This window comes from Corvus kubaryi, unplaced genomic scaffold (genome assembly GCF_017639235.1).
Source record: "Corvus kubaryi isolate FWS band 111438036 unplaced genomic scaffold, C.kubaryi_AGA036_p1.0 37398, whole genome shotgun sequence".
In the NCBI taxonomy this organism is placed as follows: Eukaryota; Metazoa; Chordata; class Aves; order Passeriformes; family Corvidae; genus Corvus; species Corvus kubaryi.
The window spans coordinates 46,624,999-46,643,942 of NW_024581137.1; positions in this window are offsets into that span (position 1 = coordinate 46,624,999).

The following is an 18,944-nucleotide window of genomic DNA, read 5'->3' on the forward strand; positions in this document are numbered from 1 at the left end:
AAACTGCAGTGAAACTGGATAGGGTTACAGAGTGAACAGAGTGTCTCCAGCATTTAATTTAGCTCTAACAAGGCAGTTAGTGTTAGATCTCGACTGATTGTTAAAGAGCACTTACTGATGTTAATAACCATAATAATCAACTATAACTGGCATAGATTAATTCAGCATTACAATACAGAAGTAATAAAATGGGTAATCATTATGCTCTTTAAATTATATTAATGTGCACATTCAACCGTATCAAATGGTTTAGCTGTTCACCAATATAGTAATAGTAAATTAATTTGGAAGAAATGCAATGCAGCAAACAAACCCTAATTGCCATTTAATAAGTATGGTAATTTCTATTTAATTTGGCTACACTGTCCTGTTGAAAAGGGAAAAAACTAAAGTATGTAGAGTTAGGAAAAGATATGTTTAAGTGGTTCAACATGACTAATTGAAAGAAAGCTCTCCAGTTCTGTGGTCTCATTTCTCTATGTTTGGTTCTCTCTATATTACAGCCTCCTCTGGCCCTCCAAAGTCTGCCTTACTCCAGATTTGCCTTTGATATTGATCCAGCCAACAAGCAGCTGGCTGTGAGTCCCCAAATGTCTCAATACAATATTGACAGAGTGTGCCCAAGTGTTTTATTAACAGATTAAGGGACAGGAAAAAATGCAGACATATCTTATCCATCCCCTCAACCCAGGACTCTCAAAATAACAGTATGAACCTTTTTAGGAAGCTGTGTTGGAAGGAGGTTAAAATTTTTATATAGCTAAGGGTATGTGGTACCCAAAGGTCAAGGTGAATAGAAAATGGATTTCAACCCTCACTAAATGCTAGAGCTGCAACACACTTCTTTTAAAGCTTTGCTGCTGTGCAAATAAACCAGAGGCAGGGAGATATTAATTAAACAGCCAAGACAAAGAATCTACAGCTGCTCCTGCTGCAGTCCCACAAGGGGTCTGGATGCTGCTAAGCCTTTGTACCAGTAAATACAAAGGTTCCCATTTCAAATCCATGTACCTCAGCTAAGGCTTATTTCCTTACTTGTGTATTGTATGCAGTCAAGATGTAGATGGCAATTCTTTGCCTGCACTTTTGTTGTATTTTGTTTTCACATATCACCATAACACTCTCCTGGCTCTCTTTCCACATTTCAGTGTTTGTATATCAGTGGAGGAAGCAGTTGTCACAGAGAAGAAAGATGTCAAAGATAAGCAGCAATGCAGAGACAAACCAGGCAAGGGACTGGAGCACAGATCTGTGGATGGTGAGAGAGGGGCAAAATTCTGAGCTTTCTGTCTCTCTATTCCTGACACCAATGTAAAGCCTGAGATCCCCCTGAACGCTGAACTGGTTGCAGCACTAAATGCAACTTCTTTGAAGTAATTTAGTATCAGCCCATTAAAAAGTTATGAAGGAAACAACAGACCTGCCAAATGCATTTTCAAAAAGATTGGAGTAAAGCACCTCGTATTTACATCTACTGTTTTCAAACAGCTGGAAAATATGTTTTGAAAAGCCTTTTTTGCACAGAATTCTTGAAATATCTACTTGGTTGTGGCTGCGTTGCTTTCTGCTGGTAACCCAGGAGATGCTTATGAGATTCGAAGCTGCTGATTGTAACTGGTTTGGAAGCTAAACACCAGCCACTTGGCAAAGTGCTTCAGCAGTCAGGTAGCTGCTCCTCTGAGCTTTCTCCAGGAATAAAAGTCAGAGGGGATTCTCTTTCAGTCAACAGAACAAGCTGAACAATCAACCTGGTCTCCTGGGAGAGAGGTGGGGGGAAATATATATAAAAAATCAGTCAGTTCTGGAGACAGTTAATCTGCCTCTTTTCTACTGGGGAATTAGAAAGCTGGAATTGTCATTATGTTGTCATTTTATATGTTCAATAAAATACATCTTAATTCCCGGTGTGAGAATCAGAATTCTCATTGGATTCTTTTGATAGGGAGAAGTACCTTTTTTGAGATGAATCAGATCTTTCTTTAGAAAAATAGCAGCATATAACATTTTAGCATTAAAATGAGTTCATACTACTTCTAGGAGGAAAAATAAGTCTTATTCTCTGCTTTTAAATCTCTCATAGTTACTTTGCCTGATGTCAAAGCCAAACACAGCTCCAGTGGAGAAGTACTTGCTTTTCTTCCTGTTTGTCTGAGTCTATCTATCCATGAGCACCAGATCAGGACATGCAGATGTATGAGATGTTGTCAGTGTGGCAAATCTGTCTCACCTTGCGAAGCCGTTTTGTTTAATTTATCTTAAACGATTTTCTGTTCTTGGCACTTTCTGCTTGTCCATAGGAAAGGAAGTATGGCCTCCACATTGTGATCCACTGTGGGAGTGCTCTCACACACCTGGCATAAAGCACTTGCTTGGGTAATCCTCTTAATTGCTGATCACTGACTCTGGGAGGAGCTACCCCATTGTTCTTTGCTACCATATGAATTTTTCCTTTCAAATTGTCCTCCAAAATGACTGAACATTTCTATGAGAGGCAGAACCAGGGTGGTCCTTGAGGAGTGATCATACCAAACTGTATCAGAAGGTTCAGCAAGCAAAAACATGTAGAGATTCATAGTTACTTTTAGTCAAAAATAATTTCTTCTTTATTAGTCAGGGTGGAAGAAACTACTATTTTCAAGAAGTGCCTTTTAGTTATAAGCAATTTCCTTCTAGTTTATATTTAGCTTGGTGCTTTAGCCTAGTGTGTATCATAAATATACTTATCTAATAATCCTTGCCAAAACATATCAACAAAGAATTTATTGAAGTTTGACTACTTCAAAACTGCTGAACTTCATTAATATGAATCAGGAAAAAGGGAGAGAGAAGAAAACGGTAAACGAGATCACTGGTGTGAGACAGGAATGTTTTATGCTGACGTCAGCGCTCCGGCAGATGACGTCACACCGCTTATCGCGCACCTGGCGTTATCGGCGGGTGTTTAGCGCCATCTCGTGGCCCCGCGCGATACCGAGGTTTGTTTTTTTTTTTTTTTTTTTTTTTTTTTTTTGTTTTTTTTTTTTTCTTTTTTTGCGTGTGTGTTTAGCAGAACGCTTGATTTCGCTTTATGAATGCACTTTGAAATGTGATTCTCTCAAGAAAACTGTGCTTTTCTCCACAGGTAACTTCACACAGTCCCTGTAAAATAGTGCATTTCAGAAACTACGCTCTTACGTACTGTGAAGAAATAAGCTCAAAATATAACCTGTTATTTTTTTAGAAATGGCTAAAGAGAACAAGAGATTCTGACAAGTAATTGCACAATTATTAACGGTAAAAAGCACTTTACCTTTTTTTTTTTTCCCACAACACTTTATATAGACTTTATATGTTTTACCTCCACCAAAAAAGCCTCTGTTTGTCACCATTATCACATAGATTCTAAATTAAGGTGGAAGATTTACTAAACAATATTTTTTTCCCACTATTACCGTGACTACTTTTCTCAGAAAACGTTCCTATTTACATGAGAGCTGGTAAGTAACTTTAAGAGCAAGAGGAATCTGTAGTAGAGGCCAGCTGAGTTAAAACTTTCTTTCTGTACACAGGCAACCAATTTCTGTGACAGAAGCAGAACAAGCCCTGCTTACACTGGGTACCTCTTGAAGAAGTTTTGTGGACAAATATCTGTTGGTCACCTTTTGCACTTGCATAGTACAAGCATTTCTCCAGCACCCTTTAAATTTGGCAAAGCTTAAGGTACAAGGAAATAAATGTATTGTGCATATAGCAGATTTTGCTATCTTGCCTGCTTCTCCCTACATTGAGAGGTGAACAGGATTAAACCTTGTGGCCAGGAGCCAATGGCAGGGAGAAATATGTATATTTATGGCAAATTATGATGAAGCACGTTTGAAATCTAAAGGTTAAGAGATGAGCAGTCCTTCACAGTTGTAGATAATCACTACTTTTTCCCTCAGCATTTAGGCATGGTCACAGCTGCTGATTCAGAGGGATTACACTGGTAATGTTTCAATAAATATTGAGCACTACTGGCAGTTTATAGAATTGTTTCCTGTGCTATTTACTGAGAAAAATAATTCCCTAATCAATACAGTTAATTCCCTGTAACAGTTGGGTTGTAACTATCTTGGCAGGGTTTTAAGTACTTTGATGTGGTAGTTCTACATCATACCACACAGAAGGAAGCAGGCAAGGTAAAAATTTGGGGCTATTTTGCTTCATAAGGCTGGCTTAGAATTAAAGTCAGAAGTTAGTATACTCATCAAACATAAGCGAAAAAAAGATCCTTCACATCCTACTGAAGCTGAAGACAGAGGCTGAGCAAAATTTGGCAAGTAGATTTTTTCTTAGCCTATGAGGTTTTGAAATTTGTTCCCTTCTCCTGTGCACCTGACAGTGTTTTTCTCATTTCAGCTTCAATGAAAATTTTGCTTTGGGATCCGACTGTACATTTTTTTTTTTTTTCTCACAGAGTCAAAGTCCCCAGTGGAAATGTTTGCAAGGAATATTTGGTATTAATCATATCGACCTAGCCTTATTTCTAAAAGCACTCAAATTATTCTTCTCTTTACTGTATTTTCAACCTCTCAGTCTTATAATAGCAAAAGGCCTTGTTGGCCCTAACTCAATACACTTCTATGTAATCCCTTGCACTTGTGAAAAACACACCAGAGTCCATAACACTCTTTATGTCCTAACACGTCCTCCATGCAAAATAAACTAGGGACTAGGTGGTGCTGAGCATATTAGGCCCTTTTTTTGTCTCTTAGATACTCTTACCTAGGAAATTTCCTAAAATTCCTTTTGCACTTTTATCTCTCCCTCCACTGTAGGCACTATTAAAGGAGAGCAAAAGTTTGTGACAAATCCCAGAATTTTGTGATTTTGTATCATATATACAGGACAGAACTACAAATAAATAGGGTGTCTTTTAAAAGACAGTGCTCCAAGCACTATATTTAAGTCTGCAGGCACTGATTGAGTGAAAAACTAAATCCAAATTATTTCAGTCATTTCCACTTAAAGTACTAGCAAATTTCAACAGGAAAACCAATACCACAAAACTAAAAGGAACTCTTTTACAGTGCTTATCTTGGAACTTAATTTATTGAATATATGCATTCAATTTTTCCCAGTTTTTATTTCCGATTGCACAACAGGAAACATGTAAGTAGATTTTCTGCAAAAACGGTGCAATATGCAAAATTTCTGCTTAGTCTAACCTGATTGCCTACATGGCAAACCCTAGAACTATGATCTTCACGAGTTCTTTAAAGTATTTTTTTTCTAACTGATCATATGAAAAAAATTATCCTTTCTTCCTCAATCTATAAGAAGATGACCTTTGCCTCTCTTCTTTCAGGAGCACTCACCTGGAGTGCTCTGTCCAGCTCTGGGGTCCTCAGTGCAGGAAGGATATTGACCTGCTGGAGACAGTAGAGAGGAGGGCCACAAAGATGATCAGAGCACTTCTCCTATGAGGAAAGGCTGAGAGAATTGGAGATTGTACAGCCTGGACAAGAGAAGGCTCCAGGAAGACCTTATAGCATCTTCCACTACCTGTAGGAAAGCTGGAGAGGGACTTTTTACAAGGCCATGTGGTGATTGGACAAGGGGGGATGGCTTTAAATTGAAAGTGGGAAGGGTTAGATCAGATAAAAGAAGTTTTTTACAATGTGGGTGATAAAACGCTGGAACAAGTTGCCCAGAGAAATTGTGGATGCCCCATCCCTGGAAACATTCATGGTCAGATTTCATGTGGCTCTGAGCAACCTGACCTAGTTGAAGATGTCCCTGCCCATGGCAGAGAGGTTGGACTAGAGGGCCTTTAAAAGGTCCCTTCCAATTAAATAATTTTATGATTCTATGATTTAATAAGTCTATTGATCTTGGATTTAGAGTGGGACATCCTATCTTTCCAAAATATTTCTTATGTAATAGTTGAGCTGAAGCTCTAAAGCCTATAGATCTCCTATGGTCAAATAGAGAGGATGATGCAAAGTTACATCTGGGGATATTTCTGTTAAATCTAGCACACATGAGAAGCGACCTTTTAGACAGCTAAAGTAAAACTTCTTCTGAACTTTTCCCTGGGCAGTCCTCTCTTCCATAAAAAATTTTAAATACTTTAGAATTAAGGCACAAAGAATAGGAAATGGGCTTTGAAAGCCAGCCTGTTGTCTGTAAATGCACAGATATCCACAGAGGGGTAAGGCCCAAAACTTTAGCATTGATGTGTAGATGTAGGTGTCTGAGGAACAGCAGGAATGGCCAAGCTTGGGAGCATTAAACAGTAAGCAGTTTGTCACTTCCGATTATTTCCTCTCTACCAATTAAAGTAATTAGGACAAAGAAAAATATTACACATTTTATAGGTGAGAAACAAAACGTAAAAGAGACGGTCTACCCTCATGCTTTATCAAGATAGGTTTGTACAAATTCATGTCTCTCTTGAGAGGGATTCTGCTAAGTGTTTCAAGAGCTTCTCCAAGAGAGTCCATTAACTCTCACAACAGCATCTTCAGGTTTGTCCACTAAGAGTGGTTCCAGTCTGTGACACACGAATCTGATTCCTTTTTAGTCTCAGATTATGGACATGATGAGTTGACTGCAGTGCAGTGGTCCTAAGCTGTAAACCAAGATCTTTGCAGGACGGAGAGAAAAACAGACACCATCCCACCAGTCACCAATTTTCTCACTTGATCATACTGCTCTGCATGCTGAGGAGAAATCACAGGTCTTTGCCACCTCCTCCAGCACTCAAGTCTCTCTGTAAACTACCTTGTCACCCTGTGACCTGTTAATACTTCCCAAAGAAAGATTTTGTGTTGGAGAAAACTAATCCTGGTCACTTTTTTGCCAAGATAGGTCCATGTTACTCATCTTAGAAAAATCTCCAGTGTGCTTAATAAACCTGTTGTTGAGGTGACACTCTTTGTACTGAATTTGCCATAGTTTAAACACACTGGTGCAATCTACCTGCTTCTTTTCTGGGCTGCTTTCCAGCCCCTTCTCACTACCACTCTTGCAGGTAGCTTGAATGCTTCAGGCTGCCAGGATAGGACACCTTTAGGAAACACACATGCTAAAAAAGCATTTTAGGACTTAACAGAGTTTAAGACAAGTTCAGAGAGCTGAGAAATTTAATATGAGGATATTTAGCTTTCAATAAATCTCAAGAAAATGTTTCTGTGTTTGCTTAGTCTGGTGTTCCCAACGTATTAGTATGTTCAGAGGAGTCTCTCTGGGAAGCCATCTGGTATGTCAGAGCACAGTATGTACTATCTTCCCTTGTTGCCAAACACATGCATTCAATTAATGATAATCATCTGCTGCTTCTACACAGTGATACATTTTTTTTTTCCCCCTTTCCTGAGTAGTCTTAGCCAAGCTTTGCATAATCACCTTAGGAAACCTTGGTGCTGAAAATTTGATTTCCTTCCCAGACTGCAGCATACCAGTGGGGTCTGACACAGCTCTTGCTTGTTGATGAGGAGGAAGTGGAAACACAATAGCATTGCTTTCTCTCACGCGTTCACAGCTGGGCTCCCAGACAGAGTCAGCAGAAAAAAATATTACATAGCCTGCAGAAATGTCATCAGGACTTGAGAGGTGCTGATCCAGGAGTAACAATTGCTCTGAGAACAGCTGTTTCATCCGTAGAGATTTAGCATTTCCACCAGGGAAACAGTTTCGCCTATTTTCCTAACTATCATGGAAAAACTTATTTCAGGTGTGATTGTGAACAAAGGCAGAACAACTTTTTTAATGCAAAAGAAAATGCAAAGAAAAGAGAAATTGCATTCAGGACTGCACCAAGACTGAAACAATTCTCAATCAATTTATACTACATATCAAATAATAAATGTAGAGGGAATAAATTTGAAATGGAGAATAATTATCTAAAAGACACTTTATACACATTTCACTTTATCAGTTACCTTTTCATTCATATCTTCTATTAAAGGTAAATTTTGACCAAAGTAGATCTGCATTGGAAAGTAAATCTATATTGCCCATCCCTGGCTGAGATCAGGACAGCATCAGGTGAAGACATGGTGGGAGTTCAGAGCAGCAGTACCAGACAACTTTTCATGACTGCAGACCACTCCAACACCTATAGAAAAATGCAGGTTTTCAGTAGAAAAAGTTTTTACATAGGTTGCCTTGTGATGATGTTTCAGTGCAAACAAACAAAAAGCTTTTCCATGCGACATGTAGACAAAATGTGACCTTACACAGACAGACAAAAAGATGTGTTTAAAAGCTATTGCTAAACCTGAATAAAAAACATCTGTGTGGAATTATGCTGGTTCTCTCACTATATAAAAATAGAATAGAGAGGAAAAGTCAGCTGAATAATTAATATGTCTCAGTGTTGCAAGTCCCCTTAGAGCACTGAGAGATGTTCTTAACCAGGTAGCACTGACAGTTTCTGGAGTCATCTTCCACTTCTGTCTGTGGTACTTTTGCTGCTCACTGCATGCTGGATACATGCTCATACAGGGTTTATATTTTTACAAACTTTAGTTTTCTTAAGGTAACTCTGTACTCCCTCTTGTGGCTCTTTAGAAAAGTATATTACTTGTACTTGAAATCCAGCTGGATTGTTTTTCATAGCATATATTTGACGTTAAATAAATAGGTCATAATATTGGGTTGTGAGTTCTAGTCATTAAATATATTCCTTCCAAAATACAGTCGATTATGGACAAATTTCTGTCCAAATATAGCTACACATCTATTTTATATTTCAATAATTATATAAAGTATCTTGAGATATATTTTGACATAACTTTTCCATCAAGCATAAATGAAAATTGAGTGTTATGTTTAGGAAAAACACCAGAATTTCAGGAGTATATTAACTGACCTCCAAATAACACTTTTTATCAGTGCATAAGCACAAAGATATCTTTAATATATGGAATTTGTTTGTATAATCGAGTTTTCAGGATGCAAACATAACCTCTGGTCTGGCCACATGAGGCACAAATCCTTTTTTTTTCTTATTGTGTGCTGATTCTGGGTATATACCCCCTGAATGCAGAGAGAATAGAAATGAGCTGTGGCACTTGCACAACAAGGGAAGTGACAGAATTCATTATTCCCATGGCACATCAGTGATCACATTCCATTACTGTTGGCTGTCACACTGCACACATCTCCCACAGATGCAGAATACTGATGGGAGACACTTTTGAGCTTTATTTCTCCTTTTCTGTTTACCTAACACATTCCCAGTGGGCAAAAGCCCCTCCAACTTCAACAGCATCAAAACTGTCTTTTCCCCATATTCATTATATTAAGTTATGCTAATCTTTTTCTATTTTTTATTTGAAACACTTCTCAAGAAATCAGAGTGTAACTGAAGAATCAAAGACCAGGAGCTTTACAGAGTGTGTGGGTGACATTTGAGTGCCTGTAACTCCACATTTGAACACTAAGAGTGGTAGCAAATATGAAAAGGTAACTCAACAATCTTTCCCTGTTAATTTGTACATTTTCACCACCAGCTAAGGATGTGCATGTGTTAATAACATTTCAATCCTCTGTTACCTGATTATGAATCTCAGTTCTAGGTCATTTAGCCAGCAGTCTCCATAGATGAGGCTGTCACCAGTTTTCACCTACTGTTGTATCAGTTGTGTTCAGACAACTTGGCTGAACCTTAACATTTTCCTTCTCCAGACTTTAGTTTTTAATTTTGCAATCAAATATATGCTGGGCATGGGCATATGTTTAATGGCAACACACAAGATAGTTATTCTGTGCTTCAGATTCTTGGCTATGATGTCTTTAAAAATAGGAAAAAATAAGGAGGAATAGTGATTAGAAGGCATTTGACTTAGATGGATTGGTTTAAGTGAAAAGAAGTATTATATATATATATTTTTTTAATTATTTGGAGTAAATTGATTTTTCTTCTTGCCAAATATAGGAGCTCTGGAGAAAGAAGAGATCTCTGATATAAATAATCTGTGCAGTAAGCTTGGAATTCTGTATCTCCTTCCCTTGGCTTTTCCTGCAGAGATATTTCTTTGAATCCAGTACTGAAAACTAGAACAGATTACAAGGTCTTAGTGAATAAGAAGTGCAGTCTATAAAGCCTGACTTCCACTGAAACACCCAGTCTGTGAAGCTTCCAGAACCCAACAGTGTTCATTTAGAGATAAAACCAGCTCAGTTCTGATTTTCAGCTGTGGACAGTGCACTAAGGAACAAGAATCAAGTCTATTTGCTTGTCTGTATGTGGGTGGCGACATGCTACACAGCACAGAAAGCAGGGAATGAGATAAAGTCATAGAATGAATTTTCTTGGAACCTGAAAAAGGGAAAAAAACAAAGAAATCCAAACAAATCCAAGCACTCTTATTTTTCTTAAAATGTTTCAGACTTTGAAGAGGAAACTCACCTAGAATGGACTAGGTTGCATTTGTGTGGGCATCAGGACAGCATTCCTTTGCTTTTTCAATGTATGACGTGGCATTCACTTTCCAGCCTGCTGGGAGCAGGGTTTTGTAGCAGTTTTATTTTAGAAGCTCACCCTAACTAACTGACTCTATCATAATGAATCATTTAGCAAGGGGCTATCCTTCCAGAGTGCTTCTGCTGACACATTTCTCAGCCCAGCCGTGCACATTTCAGAGTAGTCACACCACCAGCGTGGCAGACTGTAGTGTCCCTTGGGTTATTCAGTAGAGGAATAGTGTGGGACAGATAAGGGTAGTTGCACATCAAGATGCTGAAATATTCAGGAAGATTTTTCCTTAGGGAGTTCCAAAGTACAATTTTTGACAGGGCAGGTGCGTAATCACTGAGTTATTTATTAGACAGCACAAACACAGAAAACTGCAGTCAACGTTTAATTTGGCATATTCTTTCGAAGTAGCAATTCCATTGGGAAGCAATGACTGCTTTGGACTGCTTCAGCCAAAGAAAACTAACACTTAGTGTGTAAGAAAGTTTATAATTATTCTGAATGCAGAAACACAGGCTCAGTAATCACTGAAGACAAGGGACAGGAATTTAACTAGGATTGATGCAGGAAGGATGAGATGGGAGTATCTTTTCTTAGCTTACAAGCTTTGCATAAGTCAGACCTGATGCAGGGAGCTAAAGTGAAAAGTAGTGTCTTAGGCTATTTAGTTTCTATATAAATATGCACACATGACAAAGAACAGAAGGTATAAGGGAAATAGCACCAGTCCTGCCTCTTCTGCCCCAGTAATCTCTAGGTGTCCTTTTACAGGATGTGGTGAGAGACGGTTTACTGGGCTCGACCTTTTGTGTCCCTCTTCATGTCCCTATTAAGATATCTCTGGAGATTTTTGGGTGCCTGTCACGCAAACAATGTTGCCATTTTTTCATCACAGCTGTACTTACTAAATATGTGTCACATTCATGCTCTACTTTTATAAAGTTATCTGTTGCATCCAAACGTTGAATAAATATACTAAGTGCTGCAGTAAATGCTACACTCAATTATTATTGAGTTTGGACTTCCAGGAAAATTAATATTTAATAAATGAGAAAAAAAAATTAAAAGGAAAGCTGGACTTGAAAAGCAGGGGAAGTGGGGCAAGAACTAGAGAATATAAAACTGATATATTTCCTTATGCATCATGCAAATAAGAGCTGCAGAAAAATTGAGAAGCTAAATTATAAAAGCCTATAGAACACCATGAAGAAATGAAACAGCTTCTCCAGCAAACATAGACTGGTGAGGACTCACTGCTCTCTTTGCCTTTGTTGTCTTTGACTAAGAACACCACTTATTTTTTCTTCAGTCATCTGAACACACAGCAAACTTAACTTCAGGCTAGGATGGGTGCACTAGCTTGAGAAGATATTTTCTCATTTTGCTGTTGTGTTAGAAACCTCCTCCCCCACGTACCCATGCACATGAAACATTTACTAGGACATACCACAATTTTTTGCAAATTTTGTCCCTCCCCTGCACATCCTGGTATATTATTCTGGTTCTAACAAATATAAATAAAAGAATGGCATTCACTTGCTTATACCAATGTTTATGGACAAAAACCCCTTTCTAGCAGCTAACACTGTCTCTGAATACTTGTGGACCCTCTTTTGTTTGTTTGTTTTCCCTCCAGTGCAGCTATGTTTGGCAGAAAACCCCATACTAACATGCCTAATGCACTTCACACGTATTATTTCGAAGTATTGTCTCTTGTGTAAAATAAATATGCCACAAATACTTCCTTAACAAGTCCCCTTATTTGAGTTTGGTTGAAAAGAATGAAAATACATGCTGAACCAAACCCTGTGAGAAGTTTATTGCTTTTAATCCTGTTTTCCTAAGTGCCACAATGGCATTCTACCTCTACTGACATTTGTTTAAATAAAGGTTGTTTTTCTAAAACCCATTTAAACCCCCCCAACAACATACAGTTATTGCCCTTTCAATTTAATTCCTCCTTTATTCCATCCCCTCACAACATTTTCATATTCACTGTTGTATAAAATAAAGTCCTGAAGGTTGGACATTTTACCACTGGGTCCAATGAAATCTGAACTGGTTTCTGCTAGCCTCACAAGTATACTTTTAGACTATTATTTATACTATTAATAGTATTAAATGAAACAGAGAATACAGAAGAAGAGAATTAAGTTGTTTCTTTTCCATCTTGTGCTTCTATTCTGTGTATACAATATATCCAATCAATTGCACTGCGAAAATATAAAAGAAAAAATAAAATAGAAAAATCCAGTTTTGATGTGAGATGCAACAGTTGCTTAAATATATTAAAGTCTCTTCAATTTCCTTCTTAGATCCTGGCCTCATTGATGTATTTGAATCCAAAATTTTATCACTCAAACTATAAAGAAAAGTCTTCAGGTGAAATACATTTCTTCTTTACAAATCCTCAGATGAACCCTCAGTAGTATTTTTTAAATTATGTCTTCTCCTTGCTGCCCGTCCCTAAAATGCATTTCATTTTCTTGTGTGGATTTTCTTTTGGTTCATCCCTTTTTCATTTTGTGAGTGAGGGCTGACACTTTTTGTGGAAAGATTTGGTTGAAGGAATGTAACAGCTTTTTTGTTCTCAAAATGAACTAATCTTGGCATCTGATTTTGACACGTTCCAGCTCCAACTGACCTACACTGTAAATCTTATTTGAATTGATGTAGCTATTTCAGCCTTGGGAGATATGTTTTAGCACTTTGGAATCAAATGCTTCAAAGTATTGAGCCAAACAATACTGAATTTATCCCTGAGTTATCCACACTTCTACTGACAACAGCCAGAAACCCGAGGAGTGTGCAGACATTTGGCAATGGTAATTTATGAGTAAGAGCTACTTTGAGAACCGAGGGCTCCACTTGCCCTGGGGTGCCTGACGGTTACATTTGCTTTGTGTGACATCTTATTTTCAGGTGCTGTTGTGTCGATCTTTTCATGCAAAGTAACACAGTATCCGGCAGCAGGAAACCCCTTGAATGTGCTCTTTACATTTTTCAGGTTAAAGATACTGTGGGTAGTGCTGAAGGTTTTTTTGCTAAGAGCAGAGATGTTAACAAATATAGCACACATGGACAGAAAAACTATCTGTACTTGTTATGAAGAAAGGGTGGAGATTATTTTCTTTGGATCATGCTAATTCCATTACTTTTAAAATGTCTCAAAAGCCCCTAAGAATGACAGGATGGCTGTGGGTGTAAATAAGATTTTGACAGGAAGGTCACATTCTCTTGACTTTAAAGCCAGATGCTCATAGCAAGACTGTCATTGTCTGAGAGGTTCTAATTTCATGTTTTGAATTGCACTTGAGAAGTTTGAATTGAATGTTTTCTAATATACTTGGATTCAGTGACTAATTTCCTACTCCGAAACCAGGATTTCTTCACCTTTTCTTTGGTTATAACCTTCAACACTCACAGCTATCTCTAATATAATATCATCCTTTCAACTAATGCCACCAAAGGCCTTCTTGGATGGAATTTGCCCATTTGGTTCTCAGGAGTCTGTTCAGAATTTGGCCTGCAATCACTGAAACTTTCATTTCTGTTTCTCATTTTTACAAGACTACTCAAAGCATGTACAATTTACAACTCGTTTGTCCCACATTATAAATTTGTCATGAAAGCTTTAGCTAAGTTTGATGTGATTGATGGTCCATGAAATTTTGGAAGGTTTTGTGGATATTTTATTGATGCAGACAAATGTTAACCATATGCTGGCCTACTTTAATGTCCTGTGGTGACACAATCTCAAATGTGATGGGAATTGATTATATCTTGCTGCTATAGTTATATCACCGGGAAATTAATTGTAAAGCCCCCCTCCTAAATTCATTCCTTCATTTCCACCCCAATCTGAACTAATTGTAATAGTCTTTATAAACAAGAACGAAAAAGTATGCAATTCCTTCCACAGGGATGCCTTTTGAAGGGTTTTCTTTAAATTTCCTTTCAATAAACTCCTTATATTTTAAATTCTAGCACAGGAATTCTAAAACATAAAAAACAAAGCTACTAGCTTTATTTATAAGAAATGGTTCCTTTTTATTTTTATACAGTGAGTTTGTTCAAATATTATTCTGAAGAAAATATTTTTGAGATGCTGTTTCTACCCCTTATCCTAGGCAGTTTCTCTACACTAGGATATTTCAGGACACTTATGACTGATGTCAATATATGGCATTATTTGCCAGTGACCCTAACTCCTCAATAACTTGTCTTTTCCAGCTTATATTTTTCTAAAGCATATAGAACTCAGAGAGTTTTCAGTGGCAATGGTGCTGCTTTTGAAGCCCATCTAGTTTCTTTCAGTTGTGAGGACTGGACACACCACGGGTTATACTTACTGAAAATCCCCCCCAGCATCAGAATTGCAGCAGATGTTCTAGAATAAGGAAGAAGAAGCTCTATATCTCCTTTGATCATAAGCTTCTGTGTTAATATAAATAAGATTAATGAAATTACTAAAAGCTGGATAATTAATTCTTTTGCATGGTTTTCACTGAAAATATTGTTTCCAAATTTTCTTCTCAGATAATAGAATATCTCCAACATTTTTGAATCTATGGAGTTTATTTCTAGGTTTAGAGGTAAAATCATTAGGGTCGTGAATTGGAGAATATCACTGTAACACTAGAGTCTGATTTTGTCCTGCATGCTGCTTCTTTTGAAAAGAGTAAGAAGAAATTTTAGTATTTTTTGCTGTAAATCCTCCAGGAATGGAGTTGAAACTGTCTATTTTTTTATACGTGTATCAGTAAATAACAGCCACAATAGCAGGGTACCAGTTCTATATCAGTCTAGAGACGATAGAGTTGAAAGGTTTTGTTTCTTGTCTCTGTGCCACTACGCTCACTTACTTTAAAACATGTTGAAATGTTAACACTAATACCACAGTTAATAAAGCACATTAGATGATTTCTAAGAAGTTCTTAGTAATCACAACAGGGAGGTCAATATCTACTGACTTTAGTGAGACTTACACATGTAAGTGCGTGCTTGCTGGATAGGAAACCTGCCCTGGGTTAAGGCTTATGTGACAGGTGAGTTACTCATGGGAGTTCTGTAGACATCTGAACAATTGCTGAATCGTGCTCAAGTTATATTTTCCTTCCATTTGAGGGTTTAGATTTCATTAAGACTTTGGATAGACATCTGAGCCACACCGGGTTATAAAGCCAAAGAATCATTTAAACTGGAAAAGAAGTCTAAGATCATTGAATCCAGCCATTAACTTAACACTGCAAAGTCCACCACTAAACCATGGCCCTAAGAACCACATCTGCATATCTTTTTAACACTTCCATGTATTTATTGAGAGTGTTATCTTGATGAAGTAGATCTGCTTTGAATAGCAAAGCCACAGTCTAGTAAACCCAGACATACATGTAAAGCTGCAGTAATTAACCTACTTCACCCTATCTCACCCCTGAATCCTTGCATTCAGCCCCTAAGGAATAAGAATTAATTCTCAAAGGACAGAAGTTCAAAGGATAATTCTACAGACCCTAAGGATTTCTTCCAACCCAAACCTTTCTACGATTCTGTGGCTGTATGTGTTTATGAAATTAAGACAGTTAGTCCAGGCACTTTTCAGTAGGAAGTAAGGAAACATATTATCATAAAAATCTTACACTTTTCAGAGAAAATAAAACAAACTACCAGATAAAAATATAAACCGAAAAACAGAATTAAATTTTTGTGCTAAAAAAAAAAATTATACGATCAGGGCACATTTTCTTAGCATTCTTTGAAACAATTATTTTGTACTTTGAACTGAAATATTTTTGATTCTGAGATATTTTGGACTGATACAAAATTTTACACTGCTTTGTGTAAGAGCTAGGTATAGCTGACACTTGCAATACTTTCCATCTGGTTCTTTCTACATAACCAGGAGGTCTAAGTCTATAAATATTTCCCATTATATAAACTATCCTTTCTATAAACTTAATGGCTCTGGAGTATTTATATAATCCAGTTAGTTTCCTAATATGGTCAACTTTCAGTTATCCCCAGTTACATCATGTTTCCTTATTACACCCATATGTCTTCAGTGCTGTGTCATACGATCCCTGCCATTTGTGTGGAAAAAGCTGATAGCTCTCTTTTCAGTTTATTTCCACTTCCAGTTTCACCTTTCCATCTTTGAACTTAACTTGGAGTATTTTAGACTTTTACAACAATTCCTCCTAATTTTTCATTTCTGAGAAGTATTTATCTTTTTCTACCTCCGTCATTCCACTAAAATACTATTCCCATTTGTTTTATGAACATATCTGGCATGCTTCCCCATGTCCTGCTCAGCATGGGTCTGAGTACAGCTGTGCAGTACTGCTTTTGCCAGTGTCTGCCCAAAATAATGCTGGTGACAGTTCTGCTGCAGCCGGAGCCTTCTGAGCCTTGGTGCTCCTCTGCAGAGCTCACGGTGTACCTGGTGCATGAATGTGCACCCGACATTGAACTCTGTGTGAAAAAGGGAAATTTTGTTGAATTTTAATGACCCCGAAATATTATTTGGCCACTTTCCCACCCTGACACAGAACACACTTTTAGCTCTCATGCTGAGTTTCAGAAAACAAATTTGTAAAAGGAGAAATAAATCTATTTGACTCCATGTAGTATTATTCTTCTCAGTGTGGATGCTTAAAGAAACCTGGAAGTAAAATCTGAAGCATCACTCTTGACATGTAAGCAACCTACTCAAAAAATTCTTTAGCAGCAAGAACAAAATTATGGGATCGATTATATGGCCTAAGGAATTGAATTCCAAAGATTAGTTAGAAATTTAAGTGACAAAAGGCAGATATTCAAATCAACTGTCTTTTAAGCAGTTGAATACATGCAATATTCAGGACAAACCTCACCTTTAGACAGATGTAAAAATCAGTAATGTAAAAATTAATAAAATAAGATGTAAAAATTTATAATAATTTACATATTCAAACTATGGGCTTATGATTGCTAACCTAGTGGTCCAGATATCAAGATCAAAGCTGTCAGACAAAATCATGAAAACTGCATGTTGTCTGGGAGGTAATAGAAGGTGAAATGAGCAACATTCTAAAAAAATCTGAACATAGCTAAAAAAACTGGTGGGTGCAGAAAGTTTACAGTCAGGACACATGTAAATGTGCAATTCTCTATCACCCAGAGCTGAGTAAAATTTGGAAATTAAATCTGTGGCAACAAATCTATTAAAGTTGTACCTCTTATTGTGTATGAGGTAACTTGTGAGCCCAGACACATCTGAACTGACTCAGGGTGCAATATTTGTCTTCTGGAAATCTTGCAGACTGATGCAGTGGGTGGCAACAGTTCTCCACTGTAATAAGATGATCCTGCAATGACAGGATTTAACAGTTAATAATTTTCAGAACCTTTATTATCTGCAGCAAATATGGAAATATGAGATTCTGTGTTGTCTGAAATGTGTGTGGATCGTGATTTTTCCATTCTGAGATGAGAATTTCACTTTCATTGTTTGAAAGTTACAGTGGTCCCTAAAGGATTTAATTGCCAAATTAATAACTGCCTGGAATTACCCCACATTTATTTAAATAATCTGCCATAGACCTTGGTTCCTGAGGTTTGTACTCTTTTCTGTAAAGGCCACAGAAATATTGTGTGTGAATTATTTTGGTGGGTCAGGATTGGAAAGGTCTGGACCTCTGAACTGATTCAGGAAGGTTTATCCAGACCAACTGCCCTAATACAACGGTATATTTGTATTGCCCCCTTGATTTGCTTGACAAGAGAAGTGTTAAAACCTGTTGTCATGAAAGTAGGCTGCAAAAACTTCAGAAAGGTGTCAAAATTTCATTTGACGTAAAGCATTATTGAACTGGAGCATCATAACACGGCCCAAAGTAAAAAGACATTAATAGAATCTGTCTAGACTTAAAACTATGTAAAGGCAAAACAAAAAGCCAAGGGGAATACTACATTTAATATTTTTTTTTTTAAGAGGAAACTTAGTTATACTTTGTGTAAAGGGGTATGGAACATGCCTGGAGAAAAGCAAAAATAACATAGAATATTGTTTGGTCTGTATGTTTGAGAAATTTGGAACACAGAAGTGTCAGAAAGGAACCACTGAAGTCACTGCATTGTAGCTCACCCCTCCCCTCTGACTGCATGGCAACGTAGCTGTCAACAATGGAAAATTGGAGGTATCTCGTACACTTGAGAAAAAGCTTTATTTTTTGATTACTATGTGGCCAATTCAGCATGTCAGCAGTGTGGCTTTTTTCCTATATTTTCAGTCACTGTCAGCTGTGTAACACAAACTAACAAAATAATTGAAAATTATATCCCTTTACTGGTACAGTACTCTTGTGAAATCTTGAAATCTCATGCACTGTGGCACAGCCTCTGTGAAGTTATGAGATCATATTTATCTATATTAATATTTATGCTGTTGCTCTTTAAGTTTGTTTTTTTTTTTAAGAATTTACTTTACAATGTTGGTTTTTTGGAGCTTAGTGAAGATTTG